Source organism: Triticum dicoccoides, chromosome 4A (assembly GCF_002162155.2).
Source record: "Triticum dicoccoides isolate Atlit2015 ecotype Zavitan chromosome 4A, WEW_v2.0, whole genome shotgun sequence".
Classification (NCBI taxonomy): domain Eukaryota; kingdom Viridiplantae; phylum Streptophyta; class Magnoliopsida; order Poales; family Poaceae; genus Triticum; species Triticum dicoccoides.
The window spans coordinates 88,997,753-89,005,633 of NC_041386.1; positions in this window are offsets into that span (position 1 = coordinate 88,997,753).

A 7,881-nucleotide genomic window follows, 5' to 3' on the forward strand; every position below is an offset into this window, starting at 1 on the left:
TTCTGCCTGGACTGGGCTATTTTGAGCCTATCGCGAATCAATTTCACCTTCTGTTCAGACTCCTTAATCAAGTCAGGTCCAAACAACTGGCGGTCTCCAACTTCATCCCATGACAACGGTATCCTGCACCTCCTTCCGTACAAGGCTTCGAAAGGGGCCATCTTTAAACTGGTTTGGTAACTGTTGTTGTAAGAGAATTCCGCATATGGCAAATTATCATCCCAACTAGATCCATAATGTCTCCAAAATTTGGTTGACTCTCTCGGTCTGTCCATCTGTCTGTGGATGAAAAGCCGTACTGAATTCTAGCCTGGTATCCAAAGTTTCGTGCAACTGCTTCCAGAACTTTGAGGTAAACTGGGTTCCTCTATCTGATACGATACTCCTCGGAACTCCATGTAAGCATACAAACCTGGTCATGTATATCTTTACCAACTTAGCACTGGTGTAAGTGGTCTTTACCGGGATGAAATGAGCTACTTTCGTCAACCGATCGACTACAACCCAAATCGAGTTATAGCCTGAACGAGTCCTGGGTAATCCCGTGATAAAGTCCATGCCTAACTTATCCCACTTCCATTCGGGTATCGGCAATGGCTATAGCTATCCTGCTGGCTTCTGATACTCTGTCTTTACTCTCTGACACACATCACAAACTGCTACATACTCCGCAATATCTTTCTTCATTCTGGTCCACCAGAAAATATCCTTCAAATCTAAATACATCTTGGTATTTCCTGGGTGAATCGAATACGGTGAATCATGTGCCTCTTGCAGAATCAACTTCCTGATCTCCGGGTCATTGGGCACATAAACACGGTCTTCAAACCATAGGGTGTCGTGCTCATCCTCACGAAATCCTTTAGCCTTTCCTTCGCTTATTTTCTCCTTTGTAGAGGCAATCTCCTTGTCAGTCTTCTGAGCTTCTCTGATTCTATCCATCAAAGTTGACTGAATCTCCAATGCTGCTACATAGCCTCTCGGAACTATTTCCAAACATAGATCACGAAGATTTTCTGCTAACTCCATTGGTATTTCTCCCATCATTAGTGTATTGACATGGCTCTTACGGCTCAATGCGTCAGCTACTACATTAGCCTTTCCGGGACGGTAATGCAATCTCATATCATAATCCTTGATGAGCTCCAACCATCTCCTTTGTCTGAGGTTTAACTCCTTCTGTGTGAAGATGTATTTCAAACTCTTATGATCCATGTACACCTCACAATGGTTTCCAATGAGGAAATGTCTCCATGTTTTCAATGCATGCACTACGTCTGCTAACTCCAAATCATGCGTAGCATAATTCAACTCATGAGGCTTAAGCTGTCTTGAGGCATATGAAACAACTCTCCTTTCCTGCATAAGCACTGCTCCAAGTCCTCGACGTGAAGCGTCGCAATACACCTCATAGTCCTTGGTCTGATCTGGCAAAATCAACACTGGTGAAGTAACCAATCGTTTCTTCAACTCCTGGAAACTAGCCTCACATTCCTCGGTCCATTTGAACTTGGTATCCTTCTTTAATAACTCCGTCATAGGCTTCGCAATCTTTGAGAAATTCTCAATAAATCTTCAGTAGTATCCTGCGAGTCCAAGAAAACTCCGTATCTCTCCAACTGTAGTTGGTGCTTCCCACTTGGTCACGGTATCAACTTTAGTGGGATCTACTGCTATACCTTCTCCGGATATAACGTGTTCGAGGAATCCTACTTCCTTCAACCAAAACTCACATTTGCTGAACTTGGCATACAACTGATGTTCTCTGAGCTTCTCAAGTACCAATCGCAAATGTTCCTTATGCTCCTCTTCATTCTTCGAGTAAACCAGTATATCATCGATGAACACCACGACGAACTTATCCAAGAACTCCATAAACACTTTGTTCATCATGTTCATAAAATAGGCAGGTGCGTTAGTCAGGCCAAATGACATAACGGTATACTCGTACAACCCATATCTGATGGTAAAACCTGTCTTAGGAATATCCTGTTCTCGAATCTTCAACTGGTGGTATCCTGATCGCAGACCGATCTTGGAAAATACCTTAGCTCCTTGCAATCGATCAAACAGATCATTAATCATGGGTAGTGGGTACTTGTTCTTGATGGTTACTTCATTCAATCCTCGATAATCAACAACCATCCTTAACGATCCATCCTTCTTCTCCACTAGAAGTACTGGCGATCCCCAAGGCGAAGAACTTGGGCGAATATATCCCTTATCCAGTAAATCCTTAATCTGCTTCTTAATTTCCACCAAATCCTTTGCAGGCATCCTGTATGGTCTCTTAGATATTGGCCCCATGCCTGGCAATAGCTCAATCAAAAACTCAATATCTCTATCCGGTGGCATGCCTAGCAACTCTTCTAGAAATACTTCAGGGAAATCCCTTACCACTGATACTTCCTCCTGCATAACTCCTGTTAAACAATTTACTTGTGTCCCTTTTGGCACATGCCGGGATACATACTTGATCCTTCTCCCTTCTGGGGTGGTAAGCAAGATTGACTTACTGGCGCAATCGATGTTTCCTCCATACATCAACAGCCAATCCATACCCAGAATTACATCCAATCCTTGTGATTCTAAAATGATCAAATCCGAGGGAAACACATGCCTACCTATACTCAATGGCACTTGAAAACATCCTTGACTGGCCATATACTCCGCTCCCGGTGAGCTTACTAGCATAGGTGTTCTAAGAACCTTAGTGGGCAAGTTATACTTATCCACAAATCCCCTTGATATGTATGAATGCGATGCACCAGTATAAAAAAGAACGAGTGCAGTAAATGACTTAACCAAAAACTTACCGATTACGGCATCCGGCTGCTCTTCAACCTCCTCCATGTTAATGTGGTTCACCTGTCCCCTGTTGAAAGGGTTCGGCTTCTTCCTAAAACTTCCATTGCCATTTTGGCCTTCAGGACATTCATTGGCATAATGTCCGGTCTTCTGACACTTAAAGCAAGTGACTTGGCTCAGGTCCTTCTTGGCTGGGGTTGATGGGTTGGTGCGATTCTAGCCGTTGCTTCCTCCATTGCCATTACCGTTCTTGGTGCCATTGTGATTGTGCGAGCTATCTCCTCCATGGGTATGCTGAAAATTTCCTCCCGATCTAGGGGTAAAACGTGGCTTCTGCTGAGCTCCTGAATTGTACTTCCCTTGTCCATACTTCCTCTTGCGATTCTCAATTTGCTGCTGCTTGCCTTCAATCATAAGAGCACGGTCTACCAACTCCTGGTAGTTGTTGAAGGTTGCTACCATCAACTGCATGCTCAACTCATCATTCAGTCCTTCCAGAAACTTCTCCTGCTTAGCTGCATCCGTAGCAACGTCATCTGGGGCATAAAGTGCTAACTTACTAAAGTTCTTCACATACTGTCCAACTGTCCGTCCTCCCTGGTGCAAGTTGCAAAACTCACGCTTCTTCATGGCCATAGCTCTTGCTGAAACATGGGCAGTACGAAAGGCCTGCTGAAACTGGTCCCATGTGACAGTGTCGACAGGGAAAGTGGATGTGAAATTCTCCCACCATGATGCCACGGGTCCTTCAAGCTGATGTGCGGCAAACTTCACCTTCTCCGCATCTGTGCATCCTGCTGTGGTCAACTCTCTAGCTGTCTTGCGAAGCCAATCATCTGCTACAATCGGCTCAGTGCTACTGGAAAACACCGACGGATTCAGCCTAAGAAAACGGGCTAAGTGATCAACAGGTGGTGGTGGTGGTGGTGGGTTGTTGTTGTAGTTGTTCCCCTGATTCTGATTCTGGACTAGCAACTGCATCAATGTGTTCTGCTGCTAGATCAACTGAGTGAGCTCCGGTGGAAAGGTAAATCCGGGGTCACGTCTCGGAGGTATCTGAGGGTTTAGAAAAGATGAGATGTAAGAATAGAGGGGGTCTAAAGAGAAAACACTACCCATATGCACATGAGGCAAAAGCAAACAATTCACTTCATTCAATCAAACAAGGGCATACAATCGATCTAACTATCGCAAAAGTGCTCGGACTACTGTATTTACATGGTGGACTACTACTACTGATGAGGTGGTCTACTAGAAATATTCTTCGGTTGTAGACTCCATGATATCTGCTCCTGCTTCATCAACATACTCATCATCGCTATCATCTGGATCCGAGTCGGTGTCGTCGATGATGATGTAGTATTCCGGGCTAATCTCCTTGGGTTCTTCGTCTTCATCTACTGGTGTAGGGCCTCCCATAAATATTGCTAGCTTCATTGTTAGGTCGGCATTCTTATCTACTAGTACTTCTATTTCCTCTTCAAAATCTTCACGTGTAGCCTTGAGTTCTTCCTCCAGTTCCTTGATTCTTGTCTTAGCCTTCTTCAGATCTATCATGTCGGCGCACATCTGATTCTCCTGTCGTCGAATGTGCTGGTTTAATTCCTGGATAAAAGCTGCAATGGATCTATCCCTTCTGGTGCTAATCATCTCCCAGTGCTCATCCCGGTGCCCACAAATCTGGTAGATAGTATCCTTGAGATCATTGCGGTAGACTTCTCCAATGCGTCCCATGGCGATGTGAGCTGCCATGCTCTTTCCTAGACTCCAAGTTGGTGCATCGAAAGAAAACTCTATGGGCTCAGTGACTGGCATGAACGTCCTTTCTGGAACTTGGACTTGAATCGTCCAGCACTCTTCTTCAGGTAAAGTGGCGTTGTAGGTTCTGGTGAAGCTTGGTACTCCTATGTTCAGGTATCTAGTGACTTCCTTCAAGTGACGTCCAAAAGGTGTATCGTCATCCGATTGCGTGAACTTGTTCTTTGCATCCGCCATCCTAAAGAGTAGAAAAGATGAGAGGTCAGAAAAGAAGAGAATGAATAGTGATCTAGGTCTTTAGCTTAGTGGTCGTGTCCTACAGTCAGCGTGTGCTCTGATACCATCTCTGTAGCGACCAGACCTCAAACAGTCTGATCTCTGTGCTCCGGTGTCATCCCTGGATCAGTAATGCTGACACCACACAGTACTCGGAGGATTTATAACAGAGTTGCAATCACACACTTATTACATCGAGTGTCTCAAGAGAGAACTTATTACAATAAATATGGCTTAAGGCCATCTAATAACGATAACAGCAGAAGGCTTGGAAGATAAGTGAGTCCATCAACTCCAACGGCATCACTGAGTATAGAACCACGACCTAAAACTCCTTAATCATCGTCTAAAAAGTCTGCAACATTAACGTTGCAGCCCGAAATGGGTCAGCACATGGAATATGTTGGCAAGGTAACACATAGAGAGTAATGGAATGAAACAGCTATACTATATACATATTTGGCTGGTGGAAAGCTCTATTGTAACACCCTCGATGCGACTATATCTCCCACGTGTCGAGGCACGACTTAGAGGCATAATCGCATTGAAGGCATATGTCGCAAGTTAGGCAATCTTCACAACATCCCATGTAATATAGATAATAAAAGGGGAGATAACATAGTTGGCTTACACTCGCCACGTCAATCAAGTACATAAATAACATTACATCATCCAAACACTCATGGCCCGACTACGGCGCCAAAAATAAAAGATAACCCAACATGCGACACGGTCCCGATCACCCCCAACTGGGCCCACTACTGATCATCAGGAAAGGGAACATAGTATCATTGAGAGTCCTCGTCGAACTCCCACTTGAGCTCAAGCGCGTCACCTGGAGCGGAATTATCAGGCTCTGCATCTGGTGTAATAGTAATCTGTGAGCCACAGGGACTCAGCAATCTCGCATCCTCGCGATCAAGACTATTTAAGCTCATAGGTAAGGCAGGGTAAATATTGTTGGAAATATGCCCTAGAGGCAATAATAAATTGATTATTATTATATTTCCTTGTTCATGATAATCGTTTATTATCCATGCTAGAATTGTATTGATAGGAAACTCAGATACATGCGTGGATACATAGACAACACCATGTCCCTAGTAAGCCTCTAGTTGACTAGCTCGTTAATCAATAGATGGTTACGGTTTCCTGACCATGGACATTGGATGTCGTTGATAACGGGATCACATCATTAGGAGAATGATGTGATGGACAAGACCCAATCCTAAGCCTAGCACAAGATCATGTAGTTCATATGCTAAAGCTTTTCTAATGTCAAGTATCATTTCCTTAGACCATGAGATTGTGCAACTCCCGGATACCGTAGGAGTGCTTTGGGTGTACCAAACGTCACAACGTAACTGGGTGGCTATAAAGGTACACTACGGGTATCTCTGAAAGTGTCTGTTGGGTTGGCACGAATCGAGATTGGGATTTTGTCACTCCGTGTAAACGGAGAGGTATCTCTGGGCCCACTCGGTAGGACATCATCATAATGTGCACAATGTGACCAAGGGGTTGATCACGGGATGATGTGTTACGGAACGAGTAAAGAGACTTGCCGGTAACGAGATTGAACAAGGTATCGGTATACCGACGATCGAATCTCGGGCAAGTACCATACCGCTAGACAAAGGGAATTGTATACGGGATTGATTGAGTCCTTGACATCGTGGTTCATCCGATGAGATCATCGTGGAAATGTGGGATCCAACATGGGTATCCAGATCCCGCTGTTGGTTATTGACCGGAGAACATCTCGGTCATGACTACATGTCTCTCGAACCCGTAGGCTCTACACACTTAAGGTTCGATGACGCTAGGGTTATAAAGGAAGTTTGTATGTGGTTACCGAGTGTTGTTCGGAGTCCCGGATGAGATCCCGGACGTCACGAGGAGTTCCGGAATGGTCCGGAGGTAAAGATTTATATATAGGAAGTCCTGTTTCGGCCATCAGGACAAGTTTCGGGGTCATCGGTATTGTACCGGGACCACCGGAAGGGTCCCGGGGGCCCACCGGGTGGGGCCACCTGCCCCGGGGGGCCACATGGGCTGTAGGGGGTGTGCCTTGGCCTACATGGGCCAAGGGCACCAGCCCCTAGAGGCCCATGCGCCAAGATATAGGAAAAAGGGGAGAGTCCTAAAGGGGGAAGGCACCTCCGAGGTGCCTTGGGGAGGATGGACTCCTCCCCCCTCTTGGCCGCACCCCTTTCTTGGAGGAAGGGGCAAGGCTGCGCCTCCCCCCTCTCCCTTGCCCCTATATATAGTGGAGGGGAGGGAGGGCATCCATACCTGAGCCCTTGGCGCCTCCCTCCCTCCCGTGACACCTCCTCCTCTCCCGTAGGTGCTTGGCGAAGCCCTGCAGGATTGCCACGCTCCTCCATCACCACCACGCCATTGTGCTGCTGCTGGATGGAGTCTTCCTCAACCTCTCCCTCTCTCCTTGCTGGATCAAGGCGTGGGAGACATCATCGAGTTGTACGTGTGTTGAACGCGGAGGTGCTGTCCGTTCGGTACTAGGATCATCGGTGATCTGAATCACGACGAGTACGACTCCATCAACCCCGTTCACTTGAACGCTTCCGCTTAGCGATCTACAAGGGTATGTAGATGCACTCTCCTTTCTACTCGTTGCTGGTTTCTCCATAGATAGATCTTGGTGACGCGTAGGAAAATTTTGAATTTCTGCTACGTTCCCCAACAGTGGCATCATGAGCTAGGTCTATTGCGTAGATTCTTTGCACGAGTAGAACACAAAGTAGTTGTGGGCGTCGATATTGTTCAATATGCTTGCCGTTACTAGTCTTATCTTGATTCGGCGGCATCGTGGGATGAAGCGGCCCGGACCAACCTTACACGTACGCTTACGTGAGACCGGTTCCACCGACAAACATGCACTAGTTGAATAAGGTGGCTGGCGGGTGTCTGTCTCTCCCACTTTAGTCGGATCGGATTCGATGAAAAGGGTCCTTATGAAGGGTAAATAGCAATTGGCATATCACGTTGTGGTTCATGCGTAGGTAAGAAACGTTCTTG